The sequence below is a fragment of the Leiobunum rupestre genome, chromosome 7 (assembly GCF_980474605.1).
Source record: "Leiobunum rupestre chromosome 7, qqLeiRupe1.1.hap1, whole genome shotgun sequence".
NCBI classification, from domain to species: Eukaryota; Metazoa; Arthropoda; class Arachnida; order Opiliones; family Sclerosomatidae; genus Leiobunum; species Leiobunum rupestre.
Window position 1 is genome coordinate 42,303,007 of NC_143390.1, and position 22,614 is coordinate 42,325,620.

A 22,614-nucleotide genomic window follows, 5' to 3' on the forward strand; every position below is an offset into this window, starting at 1 on the left:
CTTTTCGGTTCAATGGGATTCGGTTCAATGGTATACAACCAATATAGGAGGTGTGGTCACCCTGAAGATCACGTCACGATAAAGTTATAATGGGGTATATGACAGTCGTCAGAAATAAAAATGAAAAATCTTGAAAAATCTACTTAAAATTCCTTAAATATATACTATGGAAAACCTAGCCAAAAATAGGAAAATGGAGAACTAAAAATTTAGGATTATAAATATTCAGCAAACACAATAATGTGTTCCTAAAATCTTCAGAAACAAATTTTAAGAAGATAATCGCCGAGAATAACCATATTCTAAATTCTTAACATCAAATTTAAAATTGGTTTTGTAAGTCGGAACATGACCGACACCTTTTTTCCGGAAAATTTTCCGTATTTTTCCGAAAAAAAAGTTTTCATTCCAAGATTATTCTAATATATTGTGTGCAAATTTAAATAAAGCGGCATTTTCGCCTCATTTTTTCGAATCTGAAAGTAAAACTAAACCTCTAGACTAGTTTAAACTGATTAACAATGTAACACTATTAATGTTTGGTAGTATGTTTACTGTTATTAGACATTTTATATCGATAAAAAGATTAAAACATTAAAAACCCTTAAAAAGTAATTTATGTTTCTATTTTATTTTTCCGATTTTTGGAAAATTTTCTGTAATTTTTCCGGAAAATTAACAACACTACTTAAAAAGTTGAAGTTAATGTCATATTTGCCAAATACTTTTTTTTTAAATTAACGACAGTTGTCAGGTTACAAATATTAAAAAAAAATCATGGCGTTTTAGAATAAAATAAAAGTCACAGTAAATTAACTACTTCGATGCACGCTTCGTGGCAGCTTGGTTATTGTAACTAATGTTAAAACAAATGAGAGTTGAAGGTCCGAGCCCCCAATATTATAAGAATTGGGACCGTGGGAGATGGGGGGTATCGGATGGAGGGCCGGGGTATTTAAGGGACTGAGGGGGAGGGAAAACCCCATAATCACCCAATCGATATGCTGACATTCTGACTCACAGACACCCCCGCGCTCGACTCGATCAATATAGTTCCCTGGCGGCGCAATAGGCAAAGCCAGCCGAAAGAGCGGACACCGAAACGAGCCTGGCTCCGTATCTGCTTAAAAATACACAAAGAGACCATTGTCTAGAGGACATTAAATTACGCTTTGGAACGGTAAACATTTACGACAGGGGCGCGTGCTACCATGGTGCTACTCACAAAAAAAAACCACCTAAATTAAAAAAAAGATATAATTACGTGGGCAAATTGAATTTAACGATGTTTCTGGGAAATTGGGAATCCGTTTGAAATAATAAACACAGGAAGCCTCAATTCGCTTCATCATGGCAATTTCCGATCAAAAAGCCCGTAAACCGTAAATTTTTCGAACTTTTGAAGTATATATAAAATTAAGAATAACTTATTTATACTTCAAATTTAAATATTTATTAAGTTAAAAGGAACCACCTATGGACTGCAATGTAAAGGATTATATAATTAGCGAATAAGTAGATTAGTCCATTATGAAAAGGGATAATAAATCTAAACCCTAAACTAATTTGAAGAAATTTAAAAACTTACTAATAGCTCGTACCGATAGGTCTTCGAGCGAACAAAAATACGCGAAACTCGGACCAAATAGATCTTCGAGTGAACAACAAATATTTATTAGCTTTGGTATTAGTCATCGAGCGACTTATAGCCTAAATATAAATAAATACATACTTGATCAAATATAAAGGGAAAATTTATATTTACAATTTTCTCCATTATGGTAATATCAAGCATATTTTTTTATACTTAGGGAGAATTACTATGTTGAGACAATTTTTAGCGTTGATCCCAATCCAAATGAGACACATAGAAAAATGTAATATTGTTCCACACATATAAAGCTACGGAAATATTTTACCAGGGCTTTCACATTTGATATCTAAAATTTCCCTTTGGCGAAAATTTAATTTGACTTGGAAATTCCCATTTTTATCCCTCGCTATATCTTCAGAGCTTTTAATGCTAATTTAAATAAATATTCAGTTTAATTCTGAAAATAATTCCAAATATAAGTTTTTTTTATTACAAAATTACTTACATTTGAATAATTTTGCTAAAATTTATCCTCAAAAGTCGCAAATGGATATTTAAATCATGACTTTCATTACTATCTAACGCATTGAAAATATTTTTTACATCGGTGATTCATAACATATCCACGGCCTAAATATACAATTAGAATTGACTAGAACGGGCAATGTTATCAACTTCAAAACAATAAGGCCAATGTTATATTTTAGAAAGGCCTATACTCAGTGAAAATTATGCGTGTAAAATATAGTGGCATACTTATGGAATACATTATAGCACTGATGACCTTACTGAAGAGATTAAATTGTTTTGTAAATTTAAAATAGCGTTTATTACTATAGAGTAACAATTGATACGCTTATGGAAAACGCAACAGTTTAAAAGGTACGGGAACAATGTAGCACGTACCATTGAAAGGCATTCTTCTCTCATCGTGAGATCAGTGAGAGCAATTGAGAAGAGGTGAGATGCTCTAAGCTTTCAATGGAAAGGAGATGAGTTTCCAAGCTATGCATTTAAGTGAGAGGGGAGTAAGAGGAAATTAGATTTTTCAAAGAAAGTGTTTGGAGTGTGAGCGAGTTTGAGTTTAAAATTTTAGAAACGGAATGATATGGAGTGAGAGTTATCACAAAATTTTCAAAAATGCCCATCACAAGTACAACATATTTGAGGGCCTTTCGATATTTGATATCGCGCCGAAGCGATCTTCGAAAAAAATGAATAAAAATTTTCCATTGTGTCGCTAATGGGAAGGAGAGATCAAGGTCGTCTACGATTATGAGCCACTTTGTCCTCGCTTAAAAGGTTTCAAGTCATTGTTGTTCTCTCCCCGCGAATGAGGCGCGGGGGAGGAAATTAAAAACTCAGATTTTAGCTGGACAACAATGCAGAGATTTTCATGTTTTTTAAATATCGCTTTAAAATTATAAAACGACCGTAAGTCGCGAAGCGAGAGTGCTAAAAGTGGCATATATTTTTTTATTTTATTTCTGGAAAGATGATACTAAAAAATTCCGTCAATGACAACTGATATTAGCAACAATTGTTTTAAAAAACTGGGGATACGATTACTGGAAACAATCGCTGTCAATTTTCCATATTTTCCCACTTTTTTAATAAAAACTTTAATAATATTTCACTTATATTTTAGTAAACGTTTTCCATTTGCCACCAAAATTAATTTCCTTGGCTTTTTAATTGGTTCTTAAAATTACCAGAGTATTAGAAAAAAAAATTCAAATTCCAGAAGTATCTAGGTTTTTAGTGTATTGTGGCAGGGTTACCAAGTGATTTTTAAAAAAAAAACCAATGGTTTTTTTAATAATTAGTATTTTTAATTAACTAAAAATTATTCTAAAATGTTTGTAGATTTTCTTACCGAAATGATTACATTTCTAAAAAATTTACAAGGTGACCACATTTCCGATATTTTCAATACCTTCCTATTCTCATGTATTATATAACCCGAAAATATTCCGTCGTCGTGTACCCTTCTTCATCCTATATCTTACTGTTTTTCGATAATAATCCTTTTTCTGCTTATGGCTTTCCTATATTTTCCTTTAATTCGCTTGAAAATTTCCTTATTCGCTATAAAAAAAATTTCGAGGCATATTCCTGGTCACCCTGCATTTATACCAAATCAAAAGTGAAACTAAAACTAAAACTTCGTTCTGGTCACGTGAGACTTTTAATAATACTCATTAATCTTTAGTTGATTTGTAATATGTATGCAAGGTTGAGCAAAGCGAAAAATGGATTAAAAGTAAAGTAATGCCCTGTATTGTGACTATGAAACAAAATTATATGAGTGTATGAAGTAAATAAATATATATATTTTAGAGAGATTAAGCTTTAGGCAAAACGTGTACAGAGAACGCCTAGACAGCGGTCAAATATTTATCTTTTAATAACTGCTAATAAATAAAATGGGATATTTTATTTACGTTTTTAAACGTCAAATTTCAAATAATCTTGATCAGATTATAATGAATGTTAAACAACGACAAATATAAAAATGAGATTTTGACATTTTATTTTAATTTTTAAAAGTAGTTTATTTCAAATATTCTTGATAAGGCTACCACGAATGTTGAACAATGACATATTAATAATGTAGTGAAATTTATCAGCTCTATTTGAGCGCGTGCTTTCACTACAGGATCGGTTTTTTTTTTGCAAGGGCTCAATCCATCAATTATTAACCGACAAAGAACTTTCATCATCCCTAATAATAAATGGGGTCTTCGATATCAGAGCTACGAAAAAGCCTATACATCAAACGGTTACGTTTCAACAACAAAAAAGTGGAGAAAATGTAAGGAGTCTCTCTAACGCTGACTAAAAATGGGGACGATACCGGAACTTCTTCCGCGTGTTATGATACTACTCAATTTAATGTAGCGCCATCTACGGCAATTTTTCAAAAGCAGATACTATCAAATTGGTTTATTTTAGAAACGATTGAAAAGGAATGAATAATAACAATCAGCCAGGGAAATGCTTTAGTCCCATTCGACCGAAATCCCATTCGACCGAAGGCGGTTTTTGAGGTGTCCCATTCGACCGAACGCTTTTATGTGTCCCATTCTCCCTACTAAATGCAGTAGCTATGAATTTAGCTATGCCATTTTAATATCTTTGTACTATGCATTTATTTGAAAATAAAATGGAATGAGCATGAATTATATTTTTATCTTCACCTAGTCAAGAAAAGTAACTGAACCAAAACTGAAATAGTAAACTTAACCAACTCTAACCTAACCTAACCTAACCTAACCTAAACATGGATCTTCGATAGTACATACCTTATAAATAAAATACCAAATCACCCCGCCAACTGGGCTACATTTTAAAATTCTTTCGGTCGAATGGGATTTCGGTCGAATGGGAATAAACGAGGCTGCTACCCTTGGTACCACCCGATGCTCACGCCATCTAGCGACATTTATTGCCTTTAATTCAGGTGGCTGGGTTAAATTGCGTAGGAGGGTGGTGGCAAGCCCTTCATGCCCCGCGAACCAACAGCTCTCTACACTTACTATAACCGTTAACCTCTACAAGGTTATATGCGAAGGAGAAAAACTAAGCATTTATATTTTCTGATAGTAGATAGTGTATCAAACAGTATTACTGAAATGGTGTTTTCCCAGCTAGAGTAGTGACGCAGTAAAAAGACCCTTTTGTTAGTCAGCATTCTGACTGGCATCAAGGTAACGCGTTAGAACTATTTAACTATGCGACTCCTGTCATTTTCTCCACGCGAAGTCTAGACGTCCCGAGTTCGCTCGTCCAAATCATCTCGTATTACGAGTTTTTCCCATTGAAGGTTTTTAATACCAGATTATAAAGTCGCTTCTACTTATATTATCGGACATTCAACTCAGTCTCGAAGTTGCAATGCCCTTATAACGCGTGTTTGCATAGTCCAATCTGTGGCAGGACGTGAATCAATCGTGATCGAACGGAAATTTGGACGTTATTGACAGAGCGCCGCGCTATCTGAAGGGGATTCCGCCTAAAGAGATTCAATTATCGGCGCCTACGATCGAAATGAACGTTACTCGGTACCACTATCGTAGGCTAAGCAGACCCTCTTATTGCTACATTCTTAGTCTCGGATAAAATTCAATAACTAGTAAACATCTCGATTTCACGGTTGTCTATTAGCAAATACTAATAGAGTGATAATAAAATATTTAGACAGCTTTAAATATTATCGTAAATTTGTAAACTGTTAAAAATAGCTCTACAAATTTCTCCATTCTGAATTTTGTTTATTCATAATAGCTATAAGTCTTACAATTGTGCGAAGGGAAAAGTTACTTATTATTTAAAATTATTTTATAACTTCTATGGTCGCGTTAGTATTTGAGACTCGGGAAAATGTTCGTTATCTGTGAAATTAAATGTAGTGTACAGATTTTAATATTAGCCTAGCTGATTATTATTATTATTATTATTATTATTATTATATAAAGGATTATTAACACGAGCCAACATATCTGCGAAACTTTGGTGGCCTGAAACGAGTTTCTGCGTGCGAATGAAAAAAAAAAACATTTACACAACGTGTTGTGGCACACAAACACTTTTGTTGAACAAGTTTTGAACAACCGACATTTATATGATCGAATATTTAAATTGTTGATTATTTTGATTTTTGATTTAAATCTGATTTTTATTGCAGGTAATTGATTTTTAATTTAAATTGAATTAAGTTTTATGTCTCTTTTTCTTAAAAATTTAAATTAATAATTTAAGTAAAGCGCTTATGCAAATTTTATGTAAACTAAAATTTAAATTAATTTTAATTACTAAATTTAATTTAGTTTGCATTGTATACTTTTCTACATTTTCATTTAAATCAGTTTAAATCAAGCTATTCTGAATAATTTTCGTACAATACTTATGTTTGAACAAAATCAACTATAAATATTGAAATTTAATACTTAAATTAATGTAAATTCACATCGTGTAGTGATAGAGGCTATTTAAATCTAGAACGAAAATGCAACGGGTTTTACGAACTCCGGTCTGAAACAAGTTGGACCCAAAAATTTTGGACCAACAAATTAGCTTTATTGAAGTCTCAAGTAAATGTGAAATTTTACAAGCTAAGAAAAATGTCATTTTCTAATGAAAAAACACCTTTATGGTTTGATGAAGATTTAAAACTTTAAAATTTCATTAAAATTAGTGAATTTTCTAAATTCAATGCCGGCTAAAGGCTGATAATTTCAAAATTTGACCAATTATAGTTTTTAAACCATTTTAATGATCGTGCGAATTGTAACACCCTGTACAACGAAATATTACAAAGAAAATAACGCAATAAATCAAAGTATTAATATTCTATCCTTGAAACGCTAAAATTAAGGTTAATCGGCCATAGAGTGTGCTAATTAAATGACAAAATAATGATTATCTCGCTACAAGCAAGCACCATTTGGGTTTGACGGTCGGTTATAAATTAATTTTAAAAAACCGTTAAGAACGGTACAACGCCATACTGCTTTCAAGAAAAGGTCAATCTTGATATAATATGGGGGAGAGGGGGTGAGATTAATAAGGGTCAAGTGAAACTCGTATGTTTCTCTGTCGATCCAAGCTCCAGAGGTGGTACTCGGGCTGATATCCGATTATATTAGAAAGAGAAAGTACGTAATCTAGGCGGGGTGGCAGGAAGGGGGGGGGTTACCTACGCCATGATTAAGTGATGGGAGGGCGATCATTTCCATGACCCCATTTCGGCTCGCGTGCAGCCAAGAACATTTGGTGGATGCCAATCTAATAACGCTTTTCCTACTCGTACGACCGTTAAAAGAATTATTGAGAAAAAATGCGGTCTTAAGCCCTATTCACATCAGGTAAGAGTTCGTGCACGCTCCACGAAAGGGTCGTGAGATTTCGAGAGCTAAACCGTTAATTCTTGAACACAAATCTACTACTACACAATACGTCAATTTTTACATTAATAAAGGTGGATGAGAATAATATTACCATTTAGTTTTATTCAATCAAAAGGATGTGTACGAAAAATATTATATTCGAATATTTGAAACTAAAACATGTGTCCGAAAAAGGGTGGTTCTTGGCCAACAAAAAATAAACACTCATCACGTTGATTTTTGGTTTACTCACCGGAGCCAACATTTTTGCAAAAATATTTTTGAAAAACTTAAATAAGCCTATTATTATAATAATTTATGTTTATAGCCTGCATTTCATCAGAACCGAGGTCCTTTTAACACCAGGGTGACCACAGAATATTTTAAAATCCTTTAAAGGAATTATAGGTTATCAGTGAAATAAAGGAAAATATAGGAAGAAATTTGGGATAAAAATTGGATAAAATTCATTATACAGTAAGAGAAAACCGTTGTTTTAAAGTTGATAACCGATATAAATAGTCGAAAACTATCGGCGAACAGTGTCAGGGCCCCCACTCAAATCTTCAATTTTTTATAGGACAAATAGGATTATATTTCTAAAAATATAGGACTTTATAGGACTATTTTTACAAAATTATAGGATTTTATAGGACTATATATGCTATTTAATTTACTAACTTTATGCATTTAAAAACAAAATCTATATTTAGATAAATAAATCTTTGATTTTCACTTAAAAAATAGAAATGATTTAACCATTTTATCACAAAAATATACTTGTAGCTAACCATGTTAACAATAACAAAAGTATAGACTAGAACGACTTTGTAAAGGAATTTATCCTATAGCTAAATCTAGCAATTTCACTGCGTGGTTGGATTTGAAATGGGCAAAATATCAAAATTATAGGAGTTTATAGGACTTTTCGGGGATTTTGCTAAAAATATAGGATGGTATAGGACATTTTTGAAAATATAGGATTTTATAGGAATTATAGGACCTCTGGGGGCCTTGCAGTGTTGGAAATAAGCATCTTTAAAAACTAGGACGTTTTAAAGACTTTCAAGGGTAAAATAGCACCTATTTTAATTTCTTCAGACTTTTGAGTTAAAATATAGGGTATTATAGGAAATTTAATTATAGGAGAAAAAAGGAAGGACGTTAAATTATAGGAAAAAATAGGAAATATAGGAACTGTGGTCACCCTGTAACACCGATACCGGGGAATTTTAGCCGAGGGTTGTGGCTAGCCCTGCCACAGAGATAACCACTAGCCTCCCTTCACTAAATATTGCTTTAAAACCTCCGCAAGTTTTTATGAAAAGAGTAAACTGAAGTACTCGCAATGAAACCCATTTAACAGACAAACTTGCAAACTCAACGCGGAAGGAGTCGTTCAGAGTTTTCACCCAGTGCCACAAGCTGGGATCGAACACGGCTCCTCTTGCTGCGAGGCAAAAGTGCTAACGAATTAAAGTTTAATATAAATTGAAATATTTTGTAATAGGGACTATATAAGATATATTTTGCAGAATTACGAGTACTTTTGTTCCTCGGTTAACGCCCGAAATCTCAGAAACTTTTCGTAATGCGTGTGAACGAAAATGCAACGCTTACACAACGCTCACCAACAGTAGAACAAAAATGTTGGCTAGTGTGAATGGGTCTTTATACAAAGTGTCTGTTTTGGATTTTCAACTAGTAGATAGGTAAGTGAAACAAAGACCCATAGAGGTTTCAAGCTTTATTTCTACCGCATTGACAAGTTAATTTGGCGAAACGTCTGCAATGTACTTTAATCGAGCAATATGACAGCCATTTAGAACGTCGATTTAACAATGGTTGCACTAGAGCTAAATTGACCGTTTTAAGGAAACGTTGACGGCGCACCGTGCGGAGGCCATCGGAAATCTTAATAAAACAGGTTACATAAATATCTATTATACGTGTATATTTTGTATTCATGTTGTTAATTTTTCGGAAAAATAAAATGTGAAAAAATTTCCAGAAAATATTCCACAAATCGGAAAAATAAAAAATTAAAACAAATTACATTTTAAGGGTTTTTAATGTTTTAAACTTTTTATCGATATAAAATGTCTAATATCAGTAAACATACTACAAAACATTAATAGTGTTACATGGTTAATCAGTTTAAACTAGTCTAGAGGTTTAGTATTACGTTTAGATTCGAAAAAATGAGTTAAGTTAGAAGAAACCACCTATGGACTGTGCGAAGGATGATAAAATACGCGAAAAAGTAGATTAGTCCATAATTAAAAGGGATAATATAGCTAAATCCTAAACAAATTTGAAGAAATTAAAAAACTTACTAATAACTCGTACTAATAGGTCTTAGAGCAAACAAAAAACGCGAATCTCGGATCAAATAGATCTCCGAGTAATACACTAAAAACGAAAAAATTGGCGAATATTCCGCTTTATTTAAATTTGCAAACTAAGCATGGAATGAAAACTTTTTTTTATTTTTTTCAGAAAAATACGGAAAATTTTCCTGAAAAAAAAACCTGTCATTTTCCGATTTACAACACTATTTTGTATAATACGCCAAAATTTACCAGAAATGCGTAAAATAAATTTCTCGGAGATCTTTCTATATTGCTTATGTTATTTGATTGAAATATATACATTCGCATGCTCCCGGGAAAAAAAAGGAACATATTTTAAGCATTTTACTTCCCGTTTCATTGATATAATCAGCTAGGCTAATACCCAAGGCACCACCTTAGTCCTAAGTCGTCAAGCGACTTTTGAAGCCATTAATTCAGGTGGCCGGGTTACAATGCGTAGGAGGGTGGTGGCAAGCCCTGCATGCCACGCGCTCGAGCCAACAGCTCCCTACACTAACTATTACCGTTAACCTCAACAAGTTTTTATGGAAGGGGAAACCGAAGATTTAAACAGTTCGTTTGTATCGCTAAATTTATTTACCACTTCTCGTTGTTTCGCTTCCTTGTACGTTGTGCTGTAAATTGGAATTGTTATAGAAACGGTTTTAAAACATTTACATATAATTCATTGAAGAGTACGATTTAAGAAGTTAATTTGATAATAAAATAATTTGACGGAAAATTTATTTGGAAATCACGCGATTTTTAACTATGATTTCACAAAACATTATATGACAGAATATAATGACACGATAATAAACGCTATAAGCGGATATATTATATATATATATATATATATATATATATCTGGTTAAAAAATAGGAAACAAGATTAGCAATAATTAAAAATAATATCTTATTTACATTTAACATTTAGTATATATATATATCCGCTTATAGCGTTTATTATCGTGTCATTATATTCTGTCATACCATCTTGTACAGTATTCATTATTAATATGTTTTAATTAATAAAGGTTTGTTATTTTAATTAATATATTATGACTTCTTACTAGTTCGTCAGTTTAGTGTCATCATTGGTGTTTAAAAACTCCAATACATCGGTTATCCCGATTTAAATGATAAAGCGTGCTGTTAACCTCTTTATTAAATATCGATTTACTAGATAGGCATCGTAAGCTTCTCGCGTTAAAGGGGACGACTGGCACTTGAATGCTTCCCACCTGATCGAAATTTCGTAATAAAATAAGGGCGGGGTCAAAGGGGCACACGCAATGGCTACCGAATAGCGCTCACTCCCAACACCGAAAACAGAGAGAACGTGCTTTTTTACCATCTATACCTATTGAAGCAGCCACCCAAGGCTTTCCATCATTCCATAGAAGCGAACTTACGTAGGATCGACGTAAGCAGACAGTTCAATAAATTATCAAGTTAAAGGTAAAGTCCGCGGCAAACGGCGTTAGACTAAACTGGCGGGTGAAGTAACGCGGGGGTTCAACTTGGAGTATGGAGCAATGGTTCCAGGAAGGCGATCCCGTTGAGGCCGCGCGAGATAGACGTTAGGCAGATTTGAGCAGCCACGGTAGAGCCGAGTTGGTGTCCTACTTAAGAAGGATAATCCGCCGAGGGATACTTGATCACGGCTGCAGATGCCAAAAGTGGAGAGCGTGATGCGGCCCTTCTCACCCTCGAGACTGGAAGTCGTGAGAAAAACCCTTCGGCCACCGAAAACGCCAATAAAAATTCAACGGATTTCGAAATACCGTATTCCTAATGCTAATAAGCGGTTAAAGAGAGGTTCAGTTTTATCGAGAAGTTAGGAATGTTTTGATAAAAGGCCCACGAAGTACGGTGGAAGCCTCAACATTCCCGTTGATAACCTCGGACACTTAACTTCTATTGTTTTTCCAAATTCGCTTTTCAATTTTTTTTACGATATTTGGCCTGAATCCAGAAAAGCGTTTTAAAGTTTGCCGTTTATCAGCATTTCGTCGTGATGTGCCAATTTGGCTAATTTGAGCTACAGTTGTTTGCGCTATAGTAAGCTAACAATACTGGAAATGAAAAATAACGAATTTTTTAATTGTGGTTTGCGAAATCGACCAAAATAAACGCGGATTTACGACGCACTCTTTTTCGTATTTTATTTTAGCCCGAATTTGTTTCACGCCAAAACATGTCCGTCACCATCATATAGGAAACGTATATAGGGTCTAGATAAAATATTTCAAAGGGAGTAAATACTGAGGTGACAGCTAGCAGAAACGCGTAATTTCTGCAGGCTATCCTTATAAGGCGCTATCTATCGGTAAGAAAGCTCGTGCTATCGTCGCGAGAGCCATTGTGTCCTGCTTAAAAATTATACTAAAAGTCACCAACAGATGGTGTCTAAAGACTACGGAAAGGTCAAGCACTTAGTACTAAAATGCAAAGAGAGCTCGCGTCTTGGTCACGTGCCTTCCACGGTGTCGGCTAGGTGTCAATTCCGTATTTTATGTTAGGCTTAGACACCCCGAAATTTATCTAGACCTTTATATACATTTCTTATATCTATGGTCGCCATTGTCAACATATCCTCCATTCTCTATCACCATGTAGTTATTGTGAGTAGCGATTTCGGGAAATCTCTCACCCGTTCCTACAGGCTTCTGAAGAGCAGAAGGTTTGGACACATTTTGAACAGGGTTGCCACGAAATTTTCAGATTTAAATACCCTGACTATTCCCTGACCATTTTAAGAGATTTTCCCTGACCATTTTAAGGCCAAAAATTTTATCTTATATTTTACTTTTATCAGAAGTTAATCCATTTAAATAAACCTCTTATATTTCAGTAAAGAGGTTATTGCAATGTTGAAAAAATTAGCCAACTTACAAAGAAATAAATTATAATCATACAATTTGTCATAGATCTAGAGTAAAATTACCTTCAAAAAGTTTCAAGAGAAAGTTCTCAAAAAGTGGAAAACAGTGGCTAATAAAGAAGAATTCAATTTCAAAGATTAAAAAAGTAATTGCAATTAAATTTTTAAGAAGTTTTTTGTAAAAATGCCTTAGTTTACACTGAACTTACAATGTTGGAATTAATTATTCCATTAAAATTAACAGACTATTCTAGTGTTAATCAGAATCTGACCATTCCTATTCATATATGTATTTGCCTTAAGTAGCCCAAATCTGAAATTTCTTTAAAATATATATAATTTCCTTTGGTAAAATTATTGGCCACTAAATTCACTTTTGTCCACTACTTTCCACACTTTTGTCTTGTCCACCTGGAATTTTCCACTTCGGAACACTGCATCGGCTGTTTTAAAACGGGTCTTAATCGCGACGTATGCCTACGAACAAACACCGAATTAAAAACCCGATGAAACATGAATCGGTGACCTCGGGGTTTCGAATAATTTAACTGGTCAAAGCAATACATAAACTGGCATTCTGACCAATAAAATAAGGCCCTTATTTCAGAGCCTGCGTGGGAGGGATGGAATAAATTCTCCGACTTGACATATCGCACCCGTGTTGAAATATTTGTGGATCATCCACTACTTAACGAACGGCGCGACACTCTTCGCCAAGTAGAATATCCAGAAGGCGCCCTCTCCTAACTCAACATCTTTCATCACCGACGGTATAAATTTTATAGAGATTATCTCTTATCTGTAAAGTAGCGTCTAGCGATCTGTTCTTCGGAGGCAGGGCGTCACTTCCAGCGGACAAAGAGCGGGACTGTTCCAAAACAACCGCGATAAACAAGGGACCGAGATTGGATTCGGATCAAAGATGGAAGGCCCTCGGATCGGGCCAGACGGGCAATTAGGATCATCGGACGCAGCCGTTCTTCTGGTGGACTGTAGCTGCCAAACCTTAAAAGTGCCACAGAATCGAAAGGAGGCGAGCGGGTGAAGTCGCCGATGCCCAAACCATGGTTGACGGTATACGTCGCTGACCTATATATTTATAGGTTTGGCGCTTAACGGTGACTGTCTCCAAAAAGTCGTAAGGCGAAATCCATTGGCGCATTTCCGGCATTGAATCGAAGGGACTCAGCGGGGATGGGCGGATACGCTCGTTTGTCACACCAGGCGGCGCGCGAGCGACTCGCGGTTTTTCCAAGTTCCGAGGTTCAGAATGCCATTAAAGTCGTCACTCGCGACAACGAGCGTATAATAGCCCTGACAAGTGAAACTGGCAACTTCAATAGGATACAATTTCCAAATCGAATTTTAGTTGTCACTAACCGTTATAACGTACCCTCCTTGAAGAAAGTACTTCAGCGCCATCTCGGGGGTCGGACGGAAACGAGAGCACCAGACGATTTCTTACGAAGTAACAGTTTAACGCGTCGTTACTAAAAAGGACGGCTTGTGTCACCCATTGGACTCCCCCGCCATAGATTCCTTCTAATGAAAGCCGAGGGTTAATTTAATAAGAAGAGATAAGACCCCTAGCGGAAATTTATGGAGTTGCAACCGGAAACCAAAGGGGAGTGGAGTGTGGATGGATGGATGCATCCAACTGCGTGTGCCAAAACCGATAGCATTTTGGTCCAGTTAAACGTTCTGGTTTCACGTAAAAATCTAAATAGCTGAAGTTCGTTTTCAGAAGTGTAAATAACTAAATATTCAAATTCATATAATATTATGTATTGTCAAGAGCATTTGAACATCTACCTCATCTTACAACTCTTGACTATAGTTACTTCTATTTGTATGTAATTTATAAACGTGTTCAATCGACATCAGTTGTTTTATTTAAATCTCCGATTTTAATCGTTTACTTTAAATTATCAACTTAAATTAATAAACTACAATAAGAATAAAATAATAATCAGTTCAAGTCATCTAGGGCCTTTTAATGCCATTAATAATCATTATTATGTCAGCGCTGCAGCGGTTTAAAAATCAAATAATAAATATAACATCATTAAAATTGTTAGCTATGGTTGTTGAATTTTTTGTTATAAAAAAATACAAAAAATATTTAATATTTAAATCGTATATTTCATTTTGATTTTTAATTTATAAAATTTTACACATTTTTTAAATGTTAATTAAAATTTTATTAATTATCTTAATTAAATTTCATTAGCACTTTGCTCTGAATTGGCATTGCTACAAAAAATTACATTTTCATAATTACATAGAAGTAATCAATCACTTTTAAAAATAATTAAAATTTAAAATTAATTAAATTCAAATTCAAATTCCAATTGATTTAGCCTATACAACCCCGCTGTTAGAGCTCTTTACATGGCGATACTGTCGCGCGTTATTTAGTTATTAATTTAATTGTTGTAATGGCAGAAGTAACAATTACTTCCCTTAAGACAGCAAAGGAATGAGAAGAGCTTCCAATGCCGACCACGAGGCGGCTCTGCCTTTCAGAACGCGAAATAGTAACGACGAATCGAAAACAGAGGCCCCTGGTTGGATTTTAATAGCGCGACGGCGCTTTGGAATGGCCCGGGGCGAAGAAATTCCGAATATTGGTAAACGGAACCTTCGAAGGAATGTCTTTAGATGACTGTCGAATAAATTATTCCAACTTCGCTCTAGGAGTTTTTCCCTTCTTCTGGTATAGCTAAAACTTGATTATCTACACGTACTCTTACCCCCCACCCATCTGAAAGACACCACCCTCTCAAGTTCACACCCTCCAGAAATGTGTCAAAGAGGAAACTCAACCTTATTAGAAGCTGGATGCAGAAAAAAAGGGTGAACAAAAAAGTCGAGAAAGTAAAATGGGGTTTTAAATATTCATGAGTTAAAAATAGCACCCTCAAACGCGATACAAAGGAAGTGTCATCTTTCCGTTTCCAATTTCGTTGCTTGTTACTACTGTACGGACGAAACGAACCTTTACTGTGTGGAGTGCTGCTGGATTAATTTAAAGATTTATCCCCTAGTTACTTCAACGTCATTTTAATTGGTTTAATAGAAAACGTTTGTTTGAAACTTACGTATTAAGCTACGTAATTATTTAATATAATTTTCTGATAAATAATTTTTATTATGGTAATTATACATAATTTATTATTTATTATTTTTAGTAGTACCTAATTACGCAAACTAAATAAAACAATTCATTCATTCACACTTAAACATTTATAAAAATACTGTAATTAGAATAATAAAATAAGGAGATACTTAATTAATACATTCTTTTTTTAATTAATCTATTTTCACCTTTTATTCAGAGCTATTTTCTCGATAAAACGCTTACCGTGGTAAGTATCAATCGCAGTTTAAAATAAAAATAATATTAAAAATTGTAATTAAATTTTTTCATTCATTGGAATCAATTGAAAGTTGAATGTTTGTTTGACAATATTTTGACGTAAATTTATCAAAGATATATCAGCCTTTTGAGAATATTGATTGTAGTATTCTGGTTTTGGGGAGAAACGGATGCTCGAAAGAGAGATCCCCTATGGATCGACCGAAGCACTGTCTACGCTTACGTAGGAAATGCCATCTTGTTGTAAAGAAGTTGGCCTTCGAGAGATTCGCGCATACCTTCGTAAATATTTTCCATTTCACCAGAAAGACCGAACGACAAAAAAAATACCCGCGTTCTCCAGAAACAGAAACAAGGCGGCGCAGCTACCCTAATACTAGCTGCACACGTATTATTTTACTCTTACTAGATGTTTCAAGCGATTAACTTGCAGACTTCTCCCTTATTAGAATATACTTTTAAATCGTTGCCAACATTATATAAAAACGGCTTAGCAACAGGATTGACAGATTTAAATAAATTATGATTAAAATCAAGATTTAAATCAACTCATTTATTTTTAAATCATTCAATCACAGAAATGTATTTCAATGGCGGAATAAAAAATGACATAAAATAGGTTCTCAAAAAAATTAAAATATTAAATTGTAATTAATTTAATTCAAGATTAGCTTACTGATAAAAGTAAAATATAAGTTCATTATACAGCAAAAGTGCCATTAATTGTATAAAAATCAATAAATTCAATAAAAAAAATCGATTTAACTGATTTTTATTAAAAACAAAATCAAAAAAGTGCCAACCCTGCTTAGCAAAACCAGTTTTAAATAGGTGTATCTATTTTACCAAAAATTTCCCATCTCATAAAGGCAATGTTTTTTTAAAAGGTGTTATAGATTCATCACCGCATCTGGAACTTCGGCTTCTCGTTTTGCCTGATAGTGGGGAAAATTTGGTGTTTCAAATATAAAATCTTTTTTAGTGTATTTTTTTCAATTAATTTCAAAAATGGGGTTAAATTATGATTTCATCAATTCCGAATTCGTGGTTGATTTTTGCAACTCTTGAAAAACATTTGGCACCTCTTATTGACTCCCCTCTGTGGCATAGCCACTGAAAACCACGTGTGCCATTGTCTCATATGATTATGAAGGTAGCATTGCTGACTAAACAAAATCATGATTCAAATTATATTCGTTCCTACTCAGATGCCTTCCTCCCTGACTACGCCACTGTTTCGAAAATCAAATTTCGATGGGGTAGGTTGTGTTAATTTATATTCTAGTTAGTGATTGAATATGATCAAAAGTATCCTCTTCTTATGTTATTTGCTTGAAGCATGTAGAAGAAATAGCACATCTTCATACACTAACTTTCCAAAACTATTACAAATGGGAAATTTTTGTTTTGAATAAATAAAATATTGTTTATTTTTTATATTTTATACATAGACCTTCATGTATCTTGAAAGCTCCTAAATGAAAAAGTTTCAACGGCCATCCATTTTGCCATGGCAACCAAAAATGTTTTTCACAATTCAAGTTTAAACTTTATCAACGTAAAGTAGCACGGATTGTAAACCCTTACGAATTGACCGAAATGTTATTGATTTTACCCATTTTTATCGATTTTACCCAATTGCAGGCCTGATACTCACTTACACAGTAGAATTTAATGACTTTAGTGACTAAAAATTAAAAAACAAGTGACCGAAAAGTGACAAAATCTACCAATAATGGAAATAAAAATACTGTGTTATTGCCTTTTAGGACTAGTTAGTGGCGTAGCCAGGATTTTGTTTCGAGGGGGGGGGGCACGTCATTGAAAAAAAGTAAAAGCCCCCTGTGCCCCCCCCCCCTGGCTACGCCACAGTGCAACCAAAATAGTAACTATATAACCATAGGAAGTTGTAAACTTGTACGGAAATCTAAAAAGTAGTAGATAAGTAGTAACTAATTTTGGGAAAAGTGACTTTTAGTGACAGATTTTTAAAAAAAAAAAGTAATTTTAAGTGAGAAAAGTTACTCAGTATCAGGCCTGCAATTTTATCAATTTTACCCAATTGTTTTGCCAAAATTTTAATTTTTTAATTTTTGGAAAATGTTAAAGGGGGGAATGAATACTCATATCGGTAGATATGTGTTATAAACTTCTGATATGACATAATCAACACGTGACGCAAGTCGTTTTTTTTTCTTCCAATTTTCAGACTACAACATACACGAATTTCATAAGCTACCTACAACGAGCGGGTTTTAAATATTTTACATTCTAATCCATTAAAAAACTTCTTTCACGTAGATTTATTACTAGCAGTGGTTGAATAATCAATTAAGAACTTTGATAATGAAATACAGAATGAAAATTAATTTGCTGACACAAAAATATTCTACAAATTTGATCACAAACCGGTAACTGCTAAATTAAAAAAAAATAAATTCATTGTAAGTTGATTAATTCATGCGAAACAACAGTAGTTTTTTAATTAGTCGTTTAAAATAACGGAAAAAGTGGAAAAATGTCTCATTAGGGAAGACGGACACGCGTAGTCCCAAATAAGGGTTAATAACGACGTTAATAACGTCGAAATGTTAGACATTAAAGCATTGTTATTGGCCGCTATGGGGATATTTAAAAAAAAATACTTTAATGGGCCCATAACTTTATAATTACACCCGTGCAAAAGCTGTTGGAGATGGTTCGGCAGAGTGACGACCAGGGGGGTCATAAGAAACGAAAAACGGGGGGGGGGGTAAAGATTGACGGTTGAATTCACTCTTAACGAGACGCGTTTTTTATAGGGCAGAAATGATTCAATAAAACAAACGCAAATTTACGTCCATGATTGCCCCGAAATAATGTTAAAATTCAAGGTTAAAATCCCCCGGCGCTCACCTTTGTCATTAAATAAGTCGGTGGAAAACCGCTTTGTTTCGCGTTTCTAGGACTACAGTACAGTTTTGACTCTAAAGGTAATTTGGTTAAATTTTATATTAAAGAATTATACACTTTTTTTCAATTATAAAAACTTTTTAATTTTTATGTCTTTAAAATAATTGTTTTATTTAAAATTTAACCAATTTATGCACGCCGAAGTTCTGTGATTTCCAGTGATTATTTATAATTTTTTGGTTGTTTACACTGATTTTTGACAATTTTCCGGTGATTTCCACTTATTTTGATTAAGTGATTTCCTGTGATTAGTCACGATTTTTTTTTTGGCTCCGGAAGTATTAAGAGCTAGTTCTTTAAAGCTCCGCTACCCCTCATACGTAGGCAAAATAGGCAATTACCTACGTTCATGGAAATTTGCCTTTTAAATAGAAATGTCTATTTTTGGGTTTCAAAATAGCTTAAATGATTTTTGGGGCCTATTTGTAGGCCTAAGGCCCGAAATACTGTTAACACGGGCCAGAGCTCCTCGCTCCTTCAATCATGAGTCATGACCAATAACAATTATTATATTTCTGCTCTAACGAGATTAATTACTAACCAAGGCTTAATACTAATTTGCCCTTTAAACCAACGTAAATAAGGTTAGGCTTATTTGTAAATAAGGAACATACCTAAATCAATGTCTTCGACGTGATGTTAAACACGTAAAGGAGGCGCACTGTTGAAGACCACTCGTAAAAAACAAGCACTTTCTCTTCGTAAACAATTCAAATGACAGTACAAATTAACTCTAACTTTAGCATCGTTCGCGATGTACTGTATTTCGGCGCTTCCTTATTTTCCGGACGAAGGGAGACGACGGAAAACAATGAAATTCTTCCTGCTTGAGCAAAATTCGCGCGATTTTTGCCTACTTCGGCGCGATCGAGGTACACTCTCGCGTTGGAAAAAGGCGGCGGACGCGAAAAATCGAATACGCTTTTGAAGAACCACTCGATGGAGAACGAATTTTGGCCGTCGACACTTACGATAGAAAAAAACAAAGTATATCTATCTATTACTAAAAAGAGGGACAAAAACCCTGATTAAACAGTTTTGGTAGCAAAATGGTTCGTAGTAAAAAAACGCGTCTCTCAAAAAATACAACGATTATTATCAAACCACGAACTCCCAAGTTTCATCAGCTCTCTCTGTAGCAGAAGCCCGTGGCCGCTTTACACGTTCTCCACTCTTCTCCGATTTTAGGCGATATCTCGGTCACCCCTCGATTTGCCAAGGTGGACCATTCCACGTCGGGCTCTCCATATCCTCCCCCTTCTTCGCGGATGCCACGGATCCCCTTTCGCTTTTCGACTATCCTCCGCGCGCCACCCCGGCCCCCCCCCCTCCTTCGCGACCCCACCGTTTCCATCGGCTAGATTTTTCTCGTCCCTAACTCCCCCCTCCCCGCTAGATGGCAGCTGGGGCAAAAGCCTGCAGGGGCTAGCCTATTTCCCTCTCATCGCGAGCAGAGAGAGATGCGAGAAGCCCTTTTGACAGTGGACGGAGGGGGGGGGGCGAGAGTTGGGTTGCCATGACGATCAAAATCAACCGCGTTTTATTCCTTTTCCCAAAACCTTTTTTTAATAAAAGGAAAATACAGAGGGGAGGGAGAGAACTAAATATTCGATCTTCAAAGTCGATGTTGGAACTACTTAACATTAGTATTTTTTTCATACCTACAAGAACTACTTTTCCACCCCTGTAACCTGCCACAAACCTTCGTAATTACACGACATTTCTCGAATTCTGGAATATTTTTCGAAAATACATGATTACGTGTTACATTATTTTAAAAGGTTCAGTCGCCCTCAATAGAGCGATCCGGAGTACTCTATGAGCGTTCTGACTCCTCTGAGAGCGATAAATGGAATTGGAGTTTATCTATTCGTACAAGCGTGGATCTTATCCGAACTTTAAAAAGCATTGTCAACAATACACTTGAACCGGAACAGTGTATGTGGCACTAGAAAATAATAATACAATTCCAAGATAACAAGTTAAGTAAAAGTGTACTTCCACCTAAGATAAAGTTTATTTTTAGGGGCACTCCAAACGTGAATACTCCAAACAATTATTAAGAAACAAAGATGGTGTTTTCTTTAAAGATTCTTAGTGGATTATACAACGATTCGCAAACTACTTACGGAGAAACTAACATTTAGGGTTAAGTCCTTAGAGTTTCAATTTTAATGCTTTTATTTAAACTAGATGGCGATAATTAAAATATTTCGGCAGGACGAGGAAAGCAATCAATATTCACTAATTTATTACAAAAAAATAAACAAATTCTGTCGTTACTTTGATCGGTGTACTATGTAACAAGTTGGCAAGCCAAAATATACCTCTCCTCGGAAGAATTGTCCCTAGTGGTATTAATTTATCGAGATAACCCTTAAAGATATATCTCCGCAATTTAGAGTTATTTGTTAAAAATATTAACCCATTTCTATCCCGCCCGGTATAAAATTTTAATTATAATTAAAATAATTGAGACGAAACGACCAATTTTAATTTATTCAGAATATCATAAGTTAAGTAGTTACAACAGTAAGTTAGACGTACAATTGAATTAAACCCTTTTACAGAACAAGTTTATCAGTTAAATATAATACGAAGCAAATTTTAATGAAAGAAATATCTACAGAGGCTTTTTGGAATTACTCTCTTACGAAATACTTGCCGCATCTTTAACGCTCATTTTATTTCAACACTCGCCCTTGATGAAGATACCGTAGATATCTGGTAGTGGACGACTCGTTCACTTCCTGTTGACGTTGTGACGCATACCACATGAAAAAGACCAATGCCGTCCAATTTCCAATATCATATAATGACTCGCACACCCAAGAAATCATTGACTGCGTTAGAAATCGTAGATATCCAAATATCCACACCAAATGTATTTACAAGAAGCAAAAACCTTACCATCAACAAAGCACAGAGAGCCACTTGACGAACCGCCAGCTCTTAAAGCAATTAACGTTAAATTATCTCCTTTGAATTAACAGAACTATATATAGGTCGTTAAAAAAGTGGACCACCCACAGGGTCTACCCTTTAACCCTCTAATCTCGGCTGACTGCGCTAAAACAAGATTTAACCTTTAAAAAATACCAGATTAGATCAGAACACAAACACAACAAATTCAACACTCACAACCTACGCATAAACATTACAAAAACCGTAATACACCAAACCGTCACGACGGTGAGCGAAAAAACACCATCCAAACCAAACCGCAAATGCATCCGTTAACGCTCACCGTCACACGGTGGTTTTGCCAACCCTTTGAGAAACTGCGTACGCAGTGATTACACTTTGCACCGAAAATGCGAACGCGTTCGCAGTCCTGACAGACAGACACACCCACAGACCTACCCACAGACCCACCCACAGACCCACCCACAGACCCACCCACAGACCCACCCACAGACAGACACGGTCGTTGTATAACCCCTCCTAGGGGACTTTGTCCCCTCGGAGAGGTAAAAACTATTAATTAAGATCAATTCATTAAAATTTCCACATAATAAGAAACACGAAAAAAAATTAAATTTTTCACGCTTTTTAACTAAT

The 22,614-nt window shown here is 34.8% G+C and overlaps 1 protein-coding gene and 1 long non-coding RNA gene across 3 annotated transcripts in view; one reads left to right on the forward strand and one right to left on the reverse strand.

The window, feature by feature from the left end:
• Positions 1-20,213, reverse strand: part of LOC149936359 (uncharacterized) — a 75,549-nt gene extending 55,336 nt beyond the window's left edge. Inside the window, exon 1 of one of the 2 annotated variants that reach the window (XM_090154724.1) lies at positions 19,668-20,213. The gene's annotated coding sequence lies outside the window, so the exon portion shown is untranslated. The remainder of the gene's footprint in view (positions 1-19,667) is intronic. The other variant, XM_090154721.1, reaches the window with a different exon arrangement.
• Positions 19,005-21,128, forward strand: LOC149936361 (uncharacterized). The gene is made up of 3 exons (XR_016472381.1): positions 19,005-19,073; positions 20,835-20,991; positions 21,080-21,128. It is a non-coding gene; the product is annotated as an uncharacterized LOC149936361 (long non-coding RNA).
• The last annotated feature ends 1,486 nt before the right edge of the window (positions 21,129-22,614 follow it).